This window comes from Microchirus variegatus (genome assembly GCF_963457635.1).
Source record: "Microchirus variegatus genome assembly, chromosome: 2".
NCBI lineage: Eukaryota > Metazoa > Chordata > Actinopteri > Pleuronectiformes > Soleidae > Microchirus > Microchirus variegatus.
Window position 1 is genome coordinate 3,679,046 of NC_139803.1, and position 20,420 is coordinate 3,699,465.

Here is a 20,420-nt window from a genome sequence, read left to right on the forward strand (position 1 = left end):
AGCAGTCGGAGAAAGTATAATGGGGCCTTTAACACCTTGTTTGTTGGTGCAGCCAAGGTGAGATGAACCATCCTGACCTCCTGCTGAGACTTAAATAGGCCGACACAATCGGAAGCCGTAAAGTTGCGACGATAACCTTGGTGGCGAGAGTCATTAGCATGAAATAAATTCTACAGACAAGTCTGACTTGTTTTTACCCTTCAGACAAACACGCACACATCTGAATATCTTCGACTGGCAGGCGTCCACGAAGCACCATTCGCAAAAAACATGGGTACATTTGTTAATGGTTAATCATCGCTCCTTCGCTTCCCCACCTCACTCCCTAGTTTTTTTTTTTTGCTTTTTTCTCAGATTCTGACTAAATCATTTCCCAATTTCTAAACGTCCTTCCCTCCCTTCTCCCCGTGCCTCTCGATTGGCTTTCATAACTCAGGCATGCATGTTCAGCCCACAGTGAAAACAAGCATCATCCTCAATTGCCCAAACACCACGGCGTAAAACTGATTAATGAGGGAATTAAGATGAGTGATGGTCCACAAGACGGAGTCTTTCTCCTGGGGCGTGTCAGTGTTTATTAACAGTGTTTACTTGGAATATCTGTAGAGTAAACTCAAACCCCCGTCTACCCCCCAACCCCACATCTCTCTATCTCACTATAGCTCTCCCTTTCTCCAGCAAACTGTTGCCATCACTCAGCGGGGTCTTACATTCCCATCATTCCCCCGTGGCACCTGCACGCTCATGACAGAGGTGAATTCCAATTCCTTGCTTAACCCTCAATCTCAAAAATGCGCGCTCCCTCTAGTGCAAGTGCTGTCCTGGTTCTCAGAAAAATTAAGTTGAGGGCCAAGTTTAAGGGCTGTATCGCCCTCAATATTGAGATTTTCCGAGACCACCCATGGGAGCAAGGCCTACCCAGAATGCATTGCGTGTTTTGACATAACAAAGATGGCGCCGAAAGCAGCAAAACGAGTATGCTCTTTGTTAATAGAGATATAAAAATGATGAAAACCATTGTATTATCTTAGTTTAGGCCCATATTATGGATTACTTACGTCATTGTAGCGTAACACGGTCTTTGCGACGCCAATGCATTCTTCTTCTTTTTTGGAGTTGACAGACTGGACGCAGCTTTGGCGTTATTCTGCCCCCTACAGTCTGAAGACTTATCTGCATTTAAGGGATGTCCCATTTCTAAGTGACAAAATAACCCTCAACACTTGGTTTTGAGGGCCAGTTAAGATTAAGGTTTGAGCTTGAGGGTAAAGATAGGAATTGGAATTGGCCCAAACAGGCACACGCTCACACTCATCCCTCCATCATACGCTCCTTCTCTCCTGATAACCGACAGGCCTTTTCACAGTGACGTAAATGAATACGAGAAGCTGACTTACATTAGCGCACGCCTTCAAACCCTAGCGTGAGATTTGATTTGAGGGGAAGTGCCTATCCTCCCCTAAAAATGCCCCTCGCCACCAAGTCAGCTCTGGACCAGGCTTGCAGGCAAGGGAGTATCCCATGATGCCTTGCACACTCAGCCAGCTGCGATTTGGAACAATATGGCGGCTAACGCAGCAAACGACTATATGCAAACAGAATGTATTCGCAAATATGCCTGTAAAAAAATCTGAAACGTGTTGGAATGTGTTAGTTAGATGTATTTGCAATGGACTGTTAAGGTATAGTTTGAAAATCGTTATTTGACGACGTTCGTAAATATGTCGAGTGCTTCGCCGTTGATTTATCAAACGAAGATGAATCAACGTAGCCCACACAACGGGCAGGAGCTCCGTTGGAACCGGCATTTTCAAACGCGAATGAAAACAGTACTCCTTCTGTATGGTGGTATTGCAGTTCACGGGCAATGGGTATCACCGCCATCTACTGGACTGGGGTGAAATCATCAGACACGTCGATGATGCGCGCGACGTAGGGAACACGTTGGCTACGCTAATTTGCATACTAGTGGTTTCTTAGGGGAAAATCACAGGAAGTATTCTCAGAGCAAGTGAGAGAATTGGGACTGGGCCAAAAGGTGCTTTCACACCACTAGTTCGATTATTTGATCCGCACCAGGCAATACAATTGTTATTATGTAACATATGACTCCAGTGTGGTCTGCTTTCACACCAGCAAACGAACCAAAATTGGCACGATTGACGTTTCATCAATGTGTTTATATCTTCCGGTAGAAGAGCGGACCGAGACCACCTCTTTTTAGCGGTCTCGGCCCGCTTGATTTGGTGCGGACCCGAGTGCGATTGATGCTTTCACACCAACGAAAATGAAACGAACTAGAGTTTTTGGTTTCGAAAGGATCGTTTGGTGCGCACCAACTGCTGTTGGTGTGAAAGCACCCCAAGTCAATCATGGTGGATCCCGTCATCCCATTGAGACCTGTGGCTCATCAGGGGAGGTAATTACTCTGAAGAGCAGTAATGATACCAGCTAATAGCTACAAGAGCACACTGAGAGACAGCTGTGTGTGTGGGTATGTGTATCTGAGAGTTGGGGAATAAGTGAATTGTGATTACAATTATGTTTTGTGTTTAGAAGACTGCGAGAGTGTGTGGTTGTAACGTGGCAGCTGATGGGATAATGAATACCATGGATACGAGTGTCCAGGCCACACCCACAACATTTTAAATAAATCAAAAGATATCTTTAGATATATTCAGATATCTAAATAGTGCTCATCTTAAATTATTTGGTTTCATTTTGTTTACAGTAAATGCAATGTCTATTGTAGTTATTTATTTATGTATTTATTTATCATGAAAGTGCAAATTAATACTGGGTCACTTGTGTGACTTTACAACCCTCCAAGGCTACTCTGAGGTGGCCAAATCAAATCCCCACAAAGTCCCGCATCAAATTTTGGGCCGGCACTGCTTCCCTTGTTAGATTTAAGGTAGAGCTTTGCCCTCATCTGCTGCACAATCCATTCCTCTGGGTGTGTGTGTGTGTGTGTGTGTGTGTGTGTGTGTGTGTGTGTGTGTGTGTGTGTGTGTGTGTGTGTGGGAGAGAGAGATAGGGATAGTGGCGGGGGCTGAATTATGCATTCATGTTTGAAATTGCTATGAATTTAAATGAGCCAATGCACTTTGGTGAACAAGCTGTTTAGTAAATGCTGCTATAAAGTGGACTGCAGGGCACATGACGCATGCAGACAATGTGTACAGTGTACAGTATGAGCTCATTCCTTTTCATGGTAAAGCCGAGGCAACAAAAGGTCCAGTGTGTCTCAATTAGGAGAGTTTACTGGAAAAATTTAAAATACCACTCATTAGATGCATTTGTGTTAGAGTATAATTGCTTGAAAATAATTTATATATATATATATATATATATGATTTGTAATAGTTTATATGTACTGTAGAAAAGAGTTGTGCTTAAATATTTTTTTTTTCTTTCGTTTGGGCTCTTGTAGAAACAGCCAGAGCTTATGTTTTAAATTATGAACTTCACCCACATAAACTAAATAAAATAATACTTTAAAAAACATTTGTATCTATATATGAACATTCATGGTATGCAAATGCCATTGTAGCTCCCTGCTCTGCTTGGAGTCTTCTGCAGGCTCACCATGAGAAGGTACCGAGCCTGCAAATTAATTTTCCTTTAATTAATATAAAAAATTATGCTGTCATTCAATATCACATTTTGGTGTCCAAGGAGTCATTCTCATCAGCGTCAGTATGCTAAAACATGCAGGTCTCTGTTTGACCGAGATCTAAGCTAAATCTAAATTTGACCAGATATCCATACCATATTGGAGATTTTGAATCAATAGCCAACCCTACATGTTACTAAATTAATTTTACACATGAGCAGTATGCTGGTGATTGCACAATACCAAATCAAATCAAATGTTATTTGTATATTTGTAAGGGAAAACTACCAGGGGACGGACAGACAATATTATGTACTGTATTTAGTAAGTACTCATTACCTTTTTGGCTATATTTTAATTCAATTTAATAATAAAACCTATAGGGAGCATATACATGCTAGAACCTCCACTGGTGGGCAGGTCAGTCAGTGACATGTGTACCTGCCTGAATTATATTATTTATTGTGCTTATTAAAATATAATTAGGGCTTAATATTTAATTAAGTCAATTTCAACAAATGAGATGAAAGGTGAAACACATTACAGAGCCAATCTTTAAGAGAACACAAGCCAACAACACATCAAACATGAAAGAGAAAATTAAAAACTGCCCAGGGAGCCACTTTTGTCCTTTACGGGATTAAACAAAGGAAGACCAACCTTTTCCTGAACAGTTAAAAAATGGTGCTGCAGGAAAACCTGGTTCACTCTTGACTGTGTTTTCTGTGATTTTTATGTGCAGTTCCTGCTTCCGACCTTTGAAGAAGGTGAAGAACAAAGAGAAAGACAACAAAGTAAGATGGACCAGAGTGAGCAATGAGCAGCCATTTTGTTGCGCTTGTAATGGAACCGTGTGTGTGTGCGCGTGCGCGTGCTATCAGGGTCATTTTATACCAGCACACTATACTAAAACGCTTTAACCGTGTCGCCTACGGCTGCATAAAGACTGAAAAACACGCCTATGATACACGTGCATACAGACGAGCATATTGCGGGTACACCAAATACTGAAGGGTGACGGGTGTCATGACACGTGCGAACGCAGGTCTCAATGTACTGACAAATTCAACAACCTTCACTAACCTTTTGAAGACTGATGACGTGATCTTAATTAATGATCATCTACTACCTCGGAAATGCTGGAAAATAGTTCGGCTGCCAAACCTTTTCAAAACTGTCAAAATTCTTTGACAAGAAGACCCATACAGTTGACTTTATATATCATTATAGTCATACATTCTTGAACTGAATTCAATTATTCTGCTGAAGAACATTTCCATGTTCATCGAGAATCCAGCACCACGGACAGCACTACGTCGAACTGCACCGTGGAAGTAGCTGAGCTTGTACCTCCATGCGCTCGTAAAATTTGTTTTTTTTCCCCCCCCTCTGCATCTAATGTGATTATCATGTAAAAATTTTAAAAAAATTAAACGGAACGAACAGGGGGATGTTATGTGCTCCCAGGAAATCCCTCCGCCCGGTTCCCTCCGCCCCCCCCGTCCACTCACATACCTTTTTTGATGAAATGTTCTAGTTATGCGTTATACTGTAGGCGTGCACACGCTATAGGCGTTAACGCCTGTCACTATTGTACTGAAGCCAACACTTCAGATGCCTAAATGTGTGCATGTGTGACTGAAATAGTCTCTAATCCAGGGGTTCGCTAAGTTTTGATACCTGAGGGCCAATTTAGGAACCCAACATTGGACTGAGGGCCGTCAAGGGGAAAAAAAAACTGAAAAAATCCCATTTGTAATAATTTCAATGACCAGATTGCAGTTCTACAGTTTAGCGTTAAATAATATAAGCGTTAATATAATGTAATTTAAGCGTTAATATAATAACGCTTTATAATTTACTGGGTAATTACCCAGTATTTTGGCCATTGTTCTTACATTCTAATTAGCTACCTGCTTATTACCAATTTTATAACCCAATAATACACTCAAATTCACCGTACAGAAACCAGGTAAATACCCAGTATTTTTGTTTACACTTACTGGTCTGTATCCAGTAATGTCCAATAAACATTTAACAAGCTTAATAGCTCCTGGATTAAAACTATCAACTGTAATTGTAGTAATAATAGTGTGGACCACTGTTATTAAAATTCATACCAGGAGCAGTTTCGGCTGCTGCCATTCTCAATTATGACCAAATGTCTTATTATTACTGTTTTAAAACATTGCGAGCAATCATATATTATATTCTATCACCTCGCTGGCAGCTGTGCCTCAGCTACTGTGTTTAAAAGGCCATGTTTTCATTATAACATGATATTAAGTGGGGGGCCGTATGTAATCGATTGGGGGACCCCTGGTCTAAACTGTCACATCGCTCTCTCTTGGTTATACTTGCAGCTGTTAAACTCAAGAGAGCGCGCACAGGTGTCCGCTGCGTTCGCAGGTGTCATGGCATGAATGAGCCCTCGCTATTCGATTTCCCCAAACACTACACAGTGTGTGTCTGAACGCTCATGTGGAATTGTACTCAACAGTCACGCGTGGTCTTCACGTCACGTATTTGAGGCGTCGTTCACCCGTCAAGTAGGCGCGTGTGCAGCGTCTGCGTGACACGTACGTGACGCCCGTCTGTCCATTGAAAGTGAATGGAATTTACACGTTAGCGGTTTGATGTCGTCGCACAGGCGATGTACACGCGTTTTTAGTATAGTGTGCTGGCATAAAATGCCCCTGATAGCGTGCGTGCGTGCTCTGATAATGCATTAGTATTGATGCGATCACACTCGTGAACAAAAGCATGTCCATTTCCAGTAACGTTTTCCTCAAAAAGCTGGGCAGAGCCACAGAGAGGTAAAAACCCCACAGGGAATCCATTTGCCTTCCCTTGCAATTATCACACACTTCTCTTAAAAAACACCATGGACTGGTATAGTTGCCATGGATACGCACTGCTTCCTCCCGGCCTCTTTCTCTGTAATTTTTCCAATGCGTCTTTCTTTTTTTCGAGAAGACCCTGTAATCCCTGCTGCATACCATAACATGTTGTTTCCTGCAAGCAAACATCTGTGTGTGTGTGTGTGTGTGTGTGTGTGTGTGTGTGTGTGTGTGTGTGTGTGTGTGTGGACTACTGTTCCTAGTGTCAGTGTTTATGCCAGAAAAGGTGGTAAAAGAGGTAGTAAATACACACACACAGTGTGGAAGCTCTTTAACAGAAATCATATTTTCAATGTTAAAATATCATTATTATTGCTAGCCGTGAATTTTCAAATGCGCTCTGAAAAACGTGTAAAGCACACTATATATATATTATATACAGTTTTATGGTATTTGGGTTACGCACTGTACAATATGATGCATTCCCTAGCCCCTTACCCCTAACGTCATCCATCACAACTAAATGCCTGACCATTAAATTAAACCCAATTCTAACCCTAACCCTAAAACCAAGTCTCAAACCCCAAAAAGCCCTTTAAAGATGGAAGGAAAGACATACAAGAACACCACATTGTCGTGTGCGAGGACACTGAACAAACATAACGTTTTCCCAAATCCATTACCTTAACTAACCTTAACCATCACAATCAAATGCCTCACCATAACCGTAATCCAATCCCTAAAACCACGGTCTTAACTCTGAAAAAGCCTTTAAAGTTGTGGGGGCCTAGACAAAATGTGCCCACAACGTCAAAATGTCCTCACAAAGATAGGCTTGTACGCTTTCTGTGGACCTCAAAAATACAATCCAAGCACCATCCCTAGCACCAGGTAAACCTGACAAACTCCCCTGAGCTAAGCCAGGAATCACTGATAGGTCTGTCACACCAAGGACAGGACTCCACTCATATATCATCGCGCTCCTGGAAACCCCCTGCCTGCAGAAAAAAAACATCATCAGGCACAGAATAGTGGCAGCGCCTCAGACAGTGATACTGTTCTGAGAGGGAACAAAAAGGTGAGCGGTGTGCTGGACGATCGCTTCATTTCATCTCGCCGCTGATGTTGTAGCTGAGTTGTCCTGCTCCAGGCCTGAGACCATAAATAATGAATCACTGGGCACTTTTCACACCTGTGAGGCAATTATTTTATTATATTTACAGCTTTTCTCAGTCGCGTTGGTGCTTTTCTCACTGAATTTCAAAAATTCATTAAAATTATTCCTTAAAGGTACAATATGTAGTATTAATGGGTTTATATAACCCAAAATCCACTTTTTTATACATATTATGTGCTCCTGCATTGTCTAGTCACTGTATAATAGTTTTTGTTTCATTTTCGTAGTGTTTCAAAAAGTCATGTTAAATAACATGACCGCGGGCCGCGGTTGCATAGCCACTGTTAGCAGCGAGACGCCATGTTTCTACCGGAGCCTGTAAGGACAAACGCGAGAGAACAAATCAAGCGTCTCTTTACTTGTAGCGGAAGTCCCGCCTCCTCTCTCTCCGCTTCGTGTGGTACGGCCGCGGTAGCTCGCCCTCTCCCTCACCTCACGAACCTCATCTGCTGACACGGAGAAAGACGACGAGGACGACATTTGACCAGCTTCGGATACCGTAGCGCTCAGGGAAGGGAGGGGGTGAGCAGAGCAGCAGGTCTTTGTTGTACATTTCAGCCTCTCCTCTAGATGGCACTATAAACTACTTATTTCCCCTTTAAGAGGTTTGCATATATTTTCAACACATGCTTGTTCAGGGCGATGCCGACTATTATGATGGTAAATTTCAAGTCATTCTGAGATTATTTTCGAGAAAAAACTCAGCTCACTGTCAAAGTGCATCAGGGAAAATTGATCATTTCCTGATTTTCAAAAATTCCTGAAAATTATTCCTTAAGAGGTTTGCAAATATTTTCAACGGATCCTTGATCAGGGTGATGCCGACTATTATGATGGTAAATTTCAAGTAAATTTCAAGTCATTCCGAGATACTTTTTGTTTTCGAGACTAAAGTCAGCTCACTGTCGAGGTGAGTTCTGCGACGACAGAACCGTCCCCTTTTTCTATTTAGTGTAAACAAACTATTGTCACTGCTAAAACTATTGTCAACAGATTTCAACTTGGAAAGAGCAGATCCCCCGAGGAAAGAATCAGAAAATGTATTATCTTCAAAGAGTGAATCAACTCTGCTCTTCATCCGCTGCTAACAGAGCAAATGCAAAAAGATTAATATTGATTTAGTGTTTATGAATATACTTTAAAAAAAACTTTTAAATAACCTTTGACCCTGATGCTTACAGTAGAATAACAGCAAACTTTTGAAACATAAACCCTAACCCTGGCCCTGCCCTCTGTGGCAAAGGTCGACTTCACAAACGCACGTATCAGCAACAACTTTCCAAACTATTCTGCACCATGAAGCATAACCAAACACACACACTACAAAGGGAGGGAGGGGGGGGGGAAACAATTAGTAAGGAATGTTCGTTCCTCTAACTCCACCCCATGCCGCCCCTTACCCTGCAGCGTGCCGCTCAGAAAAGAAATGTTTCATCCAGCACAGGTCGTGACCCCAGGATCATATCGGTCATATGCAGCTCTGAAAATAGTTATGGCAGCTTCTGATAGTACAGTGTGTGTTTTATCTGCACTGTGCATGGGTGGGCATTTCACCTCCCAATGGGCCATGCTGACATAAATATAATTGAAAACATTGAAATGTTAAATTACAACAACACATGGAGTTTGTTATCTCAAGATGATCTTTGATTCGAGTGCGAGCCGTCCTCATACCAGCACTTATGTTTTAGCTTAAACTAAACTTTAACTAAAAAAAAAAGACTGTAATTAGCTATAACCTGTAGTTACATGAGCTAAAGAAGATGTACCTCCTCCATGTTAGTCTGTTTCTCTGTCTGACTGTGAGCAAAGATAAGTCAAAAAGTAAAGATTGTGATACAAATCTTATGGATATGTACAGTGACAAGAACAACATTGAACTTTTTGGCCACAACCATAAACGTAAACATTCGGAGAGGAGTCAACAAGGCCTATGATGAAAGGTGCACCATTCCTACTGTGAAACACGGTGGTGGATCGCTGATGTGTTGGGGATGTGTTGTTGATATAGCGACACGCACGTTGCAGAAGAAGATCAGATAGTGATCAGATCTTGATGTGGACATGTTAATACTAGGTGTAAATGCATGTGGTGAAACGCTAGCCAATCTTTAGAGTTATCTGTTATCGACCGATATTGCTAACAATATCCAACCCAAGAAATATTTGCATTTCTGTCTTCTCAGCCCAGAACACGGTGAACTCGGGAGGTGAAGTCACTCCGTGTTTACCGAATGCAGCATCAATACACGATCTATAGAAGCTGGTGAAGCTGCTGCATGCCAGTGGCAGCATATGTGCCTGAGGTCGCTGACCCCTGACCTCATGGAAACAGTTGTGATGGTCACCTGTTTTTGAAAGACAATCAAAGTCTGGGATCACGTCTGTAGTTGAAACAAGAACCACAGCAAACAGACATCAGCCTTGAGCCTCATGTGACATTTCATTAGAGGAAAAAAAAACTTTGTTCATTCACAGCCAATGAGGCTTTTACTTTTAAATGCATTCATAATGCTGCATTTGATTGATTTTGGCTCATGTGTTCACCAGTGGTCAGTAACTGGTGGCCTGCCAGTATCGGTATTTGGCCTTAAAAATCTGATTTAAAAAAACAAAAAAACAAAAAACAATTTCATACAGAATTTAGAGCCTTTATTTTGAAAACATATGAACTGATTATGTTGCTAGTATTGACAAGTAACTGACAAAAAACAAAACACCGCTGTTGTAATGAATTGCCAAATTCAGAGCCTAAATATCCGTAAAACAACTATTAGCATATTAGGCTCAAAGAAGGAGTAATTCTCACAATTGTGGGATCAAATGCATTTCCTAAAAGTAGAAGAAAATAAAGTTTAGTCGGAAAAAATTAAAACAATTTTGGCCCGATAATCAAACTTACTTGCCGACTCCCGCTTTACACTATCTTGCCTATGTGCGCTCTATTGTGGGCTCCATGTAAACAGCAGTTTGGTGAGAGAGGAGACCCTGGATGATTACATACACTGCAATACACACAGACACACACACTTTTTTTTAAGCTGTGTTTGAGATGTTGTGCAGACTCATATCCTCCTGATGCTGCATCTAATTTAGTGGACAGGTCTGATAACCTGATATGAACGCAGCTAAGACAAAGAGCAGGACTCCTTAACTCAGGACCGGGCCCAAGGCATAAGCGAACTAAGCCCCTGCTTAGGGCCCCGTGACCACTAGAGGGCCCCCAAGAGCAATTAACTAATTTTAAAAAAAAAAAGAAGTTTGGATTGCTGTAGTTTATTTAGAATATTTCTCCCCATTTTTACCAAAGCTTTTTCACAGTTTTTACATAGTTGTCAGATGTGATTATTTATAAACCATTTTTATGACCTTGTTATTATTTAAGTATTTGTTTGATATTTATTTGTTTATTTTATTTAATGCTGTTTTTTTTTTACATATAAAAGTCAAATCTTTGTATTACAGGAGTGTTTTTTGAATCCTCCCCAAAGATTGTGCACATTTTTACATTTTAAGACCCTTAATATCTTAATATTTTACTTGTTAACCGTTTGGTTTTATGTATTGATTCTCTGTGTCGCCAGTAGGGGGAGTTGCTGAGTTTGCCAAATATGAATTGAAAGATTTTTCTGTACGTTTGCAAATCTGGTGTCTGCTTCCATGCAACAAAAAGTTCTCACATCTAGTTTTACAAGAGTATTCGTGACAGAGTAGAATAAGTAGAATAGCTTTAGTATAGTAGGTGTGTGAATGATCAATAATTATTATTATTGGCAGTAACAGAGGGCCCCAAAATCACATTTTGCTTGGGGCCCCATGGAGGCTTTGGACCGGCCCTGTCTTAACTTCCGCATGCAAAAGATGTGATGCACACACACACACGTGCACACACACTGCCACAGCAGCTGTCAGCTCCTACACTCTCTCGTCATCACTAGATAGCCATTAAGGGAAAGGAAGTAGTGAAGGTGAATGGGTGGTATAAAATAGAAGCTGAGGTGAAAAGGGGGAGATTGAAAATGGAAAATGCTCCAAACCACTTAAACAAACGAGCGACACACACACCAGATTCTGTTTATTCCGGCAGAGGGAGAGAAGCGAGCGACAGGGAAAAAAAGAGGAGAAAATGGGATACAATGGCAAAGCTCCATTAGTAAGCCAATGGAGCACATGAGAGTAATTATCTGGCGTACTCTTGGGATTGCCCTAAGTTGTTCTCACTGTCACTGCTCTGGCTGTTACAACACACACGGGACACAAATGCTTCTCAGCATGTTGTGCATATGTTTATATGTAATGCAGGGGAGTGATATTTCCGTTCTGTTTTTTTTTTCGGCCTGAAAATGAGCCTCACGTGAATCATGCAGATCATGCAGAGTTTGCCCAGGTCCGGTGCAGCGGTTTTAGCGTCTCTGCCACAAGTCTTCGTTTCACTCGCAGCATAGTCCGTTATTTTAGCTGACGTGCAGGCATGGACTGGCCATCGCATGTTTTTGGGCCGTTCCGGGGCTGTCATATTTTGTTTAAAAAAACTCTACGTTATAACGCATGACGAGTTTCCATGACAACTGACCGGAAAAAGACGCGCGTAACGTCATGTTTACGTGCCTCCCGATTGTTAAAGTGAGTTTTTCGTGCCGCGACACCGGTGTCTATGCACCGTTTACCAGTTAGCTCCGTTAGCTCCTTTAGTGTCGTTTAGCGCAGCGTTTCCCCAACCCTGGTCCTCAGGGAACGCGGCCATGCCATGTTTTATATGTTGCCCTGCTCCAAAAATACCTGATTCAAATAAATCGTCAGGTCAACTTTCGTCGGATTTAAAAAAAAAATAAATGTTATATTTCAACTTTTGTAAAATTTCCGCCCCAAAAATGTTGTACTTCAACTTTTGTAAAAAAAAAAAAAAAAAATCAAAAAAATTATATTTTAACTTTTGTCAATTTCTTTTCCAAAAATTTAATGTTTCAACTTTTGTCTTAAAAAATAAAAATAAATAAAACATAAAAAAAAATTAATAAATACATTCAAAAAATGTAATGTTTCATCTGAATCAGGTGTTTTTTGGAGCAGGACCAGGGTTGGGAAACACTGGTTTAGCGTTAGCCTACAGTGGAAATGGATCGGTCTGTTTATTAAAGGAAAAGAGCAGCGCTACAAATAACCAGCGTACCTGTGTACTGCGTATGTGTGCCTCTGTTTTTAAAGTTTAGCGTTTAGCGTTAACTTTAGAGACTCATTTTAACAAATCGGGAATTACGTAAACATGACGTAACATGCGTTAACGTCGTATAGTGCCCACTGCCCAGCACTATATATTATAAATCATTTAGGTAACCAGTAGGGCCGCAACGATGAATTAATGGATTTTAGAGAGGTTTTTTTTTTTTTTTTAACAATACATACAAGCTTTGTGATTTTTTTAGCTTCTTAAATGTGAATATTGTCTGGTTTCTTTGCTCCAGTTGACAAAAAAATAATTAAAACTAGGCTCCAGGTTTGATAAACACTGATCAACATTTTAACGATATCTTATGGACTAAAAAAAATTGATTGATTCTAAAACTAAATATATATAAATTTCATTAAACACTGAAAAGACATCTCTGGCAGTGTTTCTTTTTGACGACCACTTTCACTGAGGCCATCTCTGCCAAGATGAAAGTCTCTGTGAGTGAAAGAGCATTTACATTTTGTTAAACATGGTTTAACTCTCTTCCATGTCGGCTACTGCACTTTATTTTAATTTTTCAAACAATACAATGTGCACATACTATATCCTCTGGTATATATCTGGTTTCCTTCTTTTTTGTCCTTTGCCAATCACACCCCTGGTAATGGAATTCTACAGGAGCAGGGGAGAATGACGAGGGTGGGAGAACAATATAAGCCGGGTTAGTGTTGATGATATATATATATATATATACGCCACAGCTGTTTTTTCTTGACTGTGTGTGTCTGTACGTGTGTGTTTGGCCTCAGGCAGGTGTGAGTGTGTGTGTTAAGGTGTTTTTTTTTTTTTTTTATTACAGTTGAACAGCAAGGTTAAGTGTGAAGAATGTGCTACTCTTTCATTACGCTACACAGCTCAACTTGCTGGTATGCGTACGCCATTTTTTTTTTTTAAAGTGAAGTGAGACAAAAACTGAAAAAGTACGCCATATGTTTAGTATTCACTACCCTCACAATACGTTTGCCACTTTATCGCACCATTAGATATCCGACTCACTCATGTGCACCAAAGTCCATATAGCAAAAATCTTTAGTCCTTAGGGAGTCCTGCCTAAAAGTAGGGCGTCTAATTTCTTTATTTTAAAAGCAAGTACGGGAGCATATAGTGTTCTATCATAATCCTGTCGTAGTTGCAGATTATCACAGGAAGATGTAAGTGACAGTCAGGGCCGTTTCTAGCTGTTTGGGGGCCCTATGCGAGATACTATTTGGGGGCCCTATGTGAGATACTATTTGGGGGCCCCTATTTTTTTCAAATTCGAGGTAGATATTCCTAACTTTTTAGGATTACCCGACAAACACTTACATGCTTTGCAAATATATGCATAATGAATGCATCCAATACATGCAAATCATATATATAGGGCCCCCCAGTGGCCGTGGGGCCCTATGCAGCTGCATAGTCCGCATAATAGCAAGAAACGGCTCTGGCGACAGTCGAGGTGTTGTCAAAAACCCTTTATCATACACCTTTACCGCAACCTTTGGGGGTGTTCTGCCTAAATCTTTGCAGTGAATGTGCATGTATTCAGTTTATATGATGTAGTACTATGCCAAAGTCTTCAGATTTCTTGTTTCAGCAGTGCTAAATTGAGCATTTAAAATTATTTTTGAAAAACTCTTTATCAGAATACAGCTAGAAAGCACAAAGTATTAAAATAAAATACCCCCCTTGCCTCTAAAAAAATCCTAGCTAAAAGCCTGAGACCTCGTGTGGTTTCCAAGTCTCTGCACATCCAAACACGCTCTGTAATGTGTAATCTCATCGATGTCTGAAAGCCAGATAGACTTAAATGTCACATACTTCTCTGCTTGTGTAACATAGCGTGGCAGCATCCGGCGACGTGTTCAAGTGGTTAATAAAAAAGAACTTTGTTTGGATGGTAAACGTGCTGTGACCTTTTGATTTAGATCCAGGAGTAAATCTCCAAATGTTGACCTCAGCCTGTCATGGAAAATCTAAATGACCTTTGACCTTTGCAAACTGATTCACACACTACATCACTCTGTCAGCTGAAGGAGTTGCAGAGGGAGTAAAGCACAAAGACATAAATCCGACTCCAAATACATTTACACACATCAGTGTATTTGGATGTATTTTAATGAATTAATTAAAAAAATAATAATAATTTAAACAATCATCAGCTCATAAACTGCAGGAAAATATGTCTCCCTTTGTAGTAGTTTCCTCTAATCCCCATAGACACAATACAAAATGGGTAAAGCAATTAAAATGAAGACGCACACACAGTTTTAGAATCAATCTGTCAATTATTTTCTAGATTAATCAAAAAGAATTTGTCATAAAATATAGTTAAAGTGTTGATCAGTGTTTATCAAACCTGTAACCTAGTTTTAATTATTTTTTTGCATTTGTCAGCCCTACTGGTTACCTAAACGTTTCATGAATATTACATAATAACAAAATAAAAATCATAAAAAATTATTTATAATATATAATATCAGAGGGCATTATTTTTTTTAATAATGTCAACCTGTATTTTTATCTTACTCAAAAGCCCTACTAGGGACAAGTGTTGTGAATTAGCTTTAGCTAAAATCTGAAAAATGACTGTTCAAACTTGTCTATGTTTTTGTATCTGTCCCTATCTAAATTAATAATAATAATAATAATAATAATAATAACAACAACACTGCTGGGCACTATGCGGCGTTACCGTATGACGCGTTTCCATGGCAACTGACCGGAAAAAGACACACGTGACGTCATGTTTACGCTGACTCCCGATTGTTAAAATGAGTCTCTAAAGTAAAGCTAAACTTTAAAAACAGAGGCACACGTACGCAGTACACAGGTAAGCTACGTTACGTTATTTGTTTATTCCTTTAATAAACAGACCGCTCCAGTTCCACTGTAGGCTAACGCTAAACGACACTAAAGGAGCGAACGGAGCTAACTGCTAAACGGTGCATGGCCTGGAATTATGACAGCCCGGCGGACCGGCCCAGAAACATGCGTCGGCCCACCGGGCGATGGCCAGTCCATGCCTGGTGTAACATGCCAAACGTTAAGGCTGGGTACACCCTGGTACACCCTGGTACACCCTGGTACACCCTGGTACACCCTGGTACACCCTGGTAAAACCAGTGACTTTATTGCTGTGAGGCAACAGTGCGGGCCACTACACCACCATGTGAGCCCCGAACTGCAGTGCTTGGGTTTAAATGTGGCATAATGTGATACAAACTTTGGAACAGATCATCCGACACTTAAAAAAAAAAACCCCACTAAAGATTGATATCAGAAATAGAAAAATTAAATGTAGGCTCATTGAAGTGACACACACACACACACACACACACACACACACACACACTGAGAACACATCAGTCTGCTCCGTCTGTCATCATCACTCCCAAACACTAAACACATTCAGGCCACACAGGATATTAAAGCTCAGAGCTGGAGGAGATAAACACATTTATCACACAGGCGCTCTCTTTCATGCTTTATCTCTGTCCACTCTTCTGCAACACACCTTTACTGCCTCCCTTCCTCTCATTCCTCCTTCTTTCCTTCCTTCCTTCCTTCCTCCCTCCCATTATCTCCTGAACATTTTTGTGTGTGTGTGTACCAATGCAGATTTATGGCATCTGAACAAAGCCATCTTTATTTCCTCATCACTAATCATGTGTGCCAAGTCTTCCTCCTCCTAAAACATCTGCTCCCTCAAAATCCTGCCTTTAAATCCATGCTCACTTCACTTCATCTGCTTTTTCCTCTCTCTCTCCACTGTACAGTTAGGGACATTCATCCTTGTCTTGCCTCATTGCTCTTGGGGGTCATGTGTACAAACACTGCTGATGATGCAGGATGACAAAGCACACAGTGTCAAAACAGGGCTGTCACCAGAGTCTCGTTCAACCCCGGACGCACCTAAACCTGTCCGAGTCTATTTCTGTGTGTGTTTACAACTGAACCCGAGCCAAGTGCTGCTGACTAACCATCAGATGAGGATGGAGGAAGGCGGAGGGGGACACGCAGCCACTGTCATCCCTCATTAGGCTGACACTAAATGGCTAAATCAGTTTCAAGCTTCTCCGACTTAACCCCAGTGGTGGCAGCAGCAGGGGAAAGTCACAGCGGAGGAGGGAGAAAGGGAGGGAAGGACCAGGGGCGGATCTAGAAAAATTCTACATGGGGCGGCAGAGCGGTGGCAAGAGGTCTATAATGAGGTCTGATGTTGGACTAAGAAATAAAAAATTGCAAATGTACACAATTTGTAAAGCTTGTATTTGTATGAGCACACTTTGGTGCTATATGTGTGTTAACTGAGTATTTTATGAAAACTGATCATTATAAAAATAAATAAATAATGCAAGTAATTGCAATTTCTGTTTATTTTTTCAAATACCAGGCGAGCAAGAATTAGAATGTTGTGCATCCTCCTTTTGCAGAAATAACAGCCTCTAAACGCTTCCTATAGCTTCTAATTAGAGTCTGGATTCTGGAGGAAATGTATTTTGGACCGTTCTTCTTTACAAAACATCTCCAGTTCAGTCAGGTTTGATGGTTTGCTCCGGCACAACTTCAACTTTGTCACTGATTCCTGGACATTGTTCTCCAGACTCTGCTGATATTGCAGACTTTCTATAAATCATATAAACTTTATTCCCCTCCTCAAATATCACTGTGTTCGTCTCCTATATGACATATTTCACTGAAATGTCTTATCCAAACAACCAATGATTTGTGCCAAACTTTTGCATACCACTGTATTTCCATCATCTGTTTGTGTCGTTTCATGAAAACAAAATACACTTTATATACTTAAGAGAGAAGGATCGAAGACAGACACATATTTCTAATATCAAATCAAAGTAAATACATTGAAGTGTCTCTGTGGTGGAGTGTGAATGGATCAGTCTGTTCCTCAATGAGCTGATGTTGTGCTAACAACTCTCGGTTAAATCACTAGCATCACAGTCAATACTTCACACACACAAAGCTGTGTCATTAACGACGTTAATAAAAACTCACCATGAGGAGATAGAGCTGTGTTGGCGTCACGTCATCATCTCTGACGACTGCTGTGTCTGTGCTGCTCTCTTTCTGCCGCTGAATAATCATCGGTTTGTTTTTTTTGTGACGACCGAGCCTGCTAACGTTTATGCTAACACGTTAGCTAACACGCTAGCATAAAGATCGCTAGCTTAAAATGCTAAAGAGTCCACCTCACTGAGCAGAAGGGAGATATGTGTCTGTCTTTGTTAAGAACTTCAGTCACAGTTTGATTATTGTCCGGTTTTCTTTGTCTTCTTTTGGTCAACAAAGCTTCAATGACGCTTTGAGTTCCACTGAACACGATTGATAACTTCTGGAACTTTCCACACACACACACACACAGAGAGAGAGAGAGCTAGCTGGATCTGTGCATATTAAGTAGCCATGTGACCATCAGCTGATATGGTTATAAGACCCACAATACAGTGATTTGAAGCATGTAGCGGTTTCTTACGAACTTTAAGAACAATTTTGAAAAAATAAAAAATTTAAAAAATTATTTTTTTCGAAAAAAAAGAAGAAAAAAAAGTCACGTTTTACTGGTTTTGCGCTGGGTCGACTTGCGCCCCCTTTGGTCGTGGGTTAGGGTCACATTTGCTGATCCAGGAGCACATCTTCTCAGTTTTGTGCAGGGCCATGGAGGACGGAACCTGACATATCAATAGATAAATAAATAAATAAATACAGGAATAAATAAATGCATACATACATGCATAAATAAATAAATGCACCAATAAATGCATAAATAAATAAATAAATACAGGAATATATGAATAAATGCACCAATAAATGCATACATAAATAAATAAATAAATATAGAAATGCATAAATAAATAAATGCTTTATATTTATTTCAACATTTCTGTTCACCTACATTTATTTATTTATTTATTAATTTCTGTGTCCATATGTTAATGAGGTAGTAGGTCCTAGCCTCAGTCAGACAGCATGCATTTCTATATTTATTTATTTCTGTATTTATTTATTTGTGCATTTATTTATTTATTCCTGTATTTATTTATTTATTTATTTATTTATTCCTGTATTTATCTATGTATTTATTGATATGTCAGGATTCGACTATACTGTCGTTCAAAATTGTTAAATTTTGGGGGGAAAAGTTTTTGTACGTTGTACAATACTATGTCGTCCCAAATTTGACAATTTCTTTCAAAAAAAAATTTGGTCCAAAATTTGACAAGAATTACATATATGCCGTCCCAAATGTGACTTTTTTTTTCAAAAAAAATTTTGGTCCAAAATTTGACAAAAATGTCATACTATACTATGTCGTAATTTGACAAAAACGTTGTACAATACAATGTCGTCCCAAATTTGACAACTTCTTTCAAGAAAAAATTTTGTCCAAAATTTGACAAAAATGACATATATGCCGTCCCAAATTTGACATTTTTTTCAAAAAAAAATTCAGTCCAAAATTTGACAAAAACGTCATACTATACTATGTCGTCCAAAATGTGAAAAAATTTTGGGAAAAAATTTAAATGCCAAAATTTGACAAAAACGTCATACTATACTGTGTCACTGTCATCCAACATTTGATGACATAGTAAATACAGTTGTACAGTTTACACTTGTTGGTCTGTATCCAGTAATGTCCAATAAACATTTAACAAGCTTAGTAGCTCCTGGATTAAAACTATCAACTGTAATTCATTGCGGGGCCGCCAGAAATGTTTCTGCGGGCCGCCATTGGCCCGCGGGCTGCACTTTGAGAACCGATGCGCTAACTGCAGCTGATCTATGCACAAAGCCACACAGTGATTTATCGATGACCGATGGCTTCATTTCGTACTTGTTTGCGCGCTGCATCGTGAAGCTTCCTCCACTTTTCTCTTCTGTCACAACAAATCATGGGCCCAATCAGCGTGAGGGGGGAATTTACATAACTGTGTTTATATCAAAGAGATTAAGCTTGGTGCAAACAGGGAATCAATTTAGATGCTGTCTTCCAGGAAGTGTCAGAAACAGACAGAGGAATTACATCAAAAGCTGTCTGGTGAGACTTTCTTTGGACGTGTGATGAGATGATTTGAGAGTGATGTTGTGCCTTATCATTTAGAAAACAACATTTCGTAAATTGCCTTTTTTTTTTTTTTCTTCAAGATGGGATAAAAAAAACACACACACAAGATAAAGGGGTGTGATTGGTTTTCTTGTTTTTTTTTTTTGTTTTTTTTACATTATAAATTCTACACAGCTGGAACAAAAAAACAACAAGTGGAAAAAAAGAAAAAGAAAAGAAAATTCATCAACACACCACAGATGTCACAGCAGCGTACCACAAAATATACAGCATACAGTACAGAGAGAAGTAAAGCACTGAGATATTTCATCAAAAGAATGGAGAAAAAAAAAAAATATTCCTTTCTTCTCGCAGGGAGTGGAAAAACTTTAAAAACTCAGTAGTTAAAAAAAATCAAAGAATACCCCTTTCTAAAAAACAAAAACAAATTGCATATCACAATATTTTTTATATAAAATATAAAACAATTAAAAATGGTGCTCTTT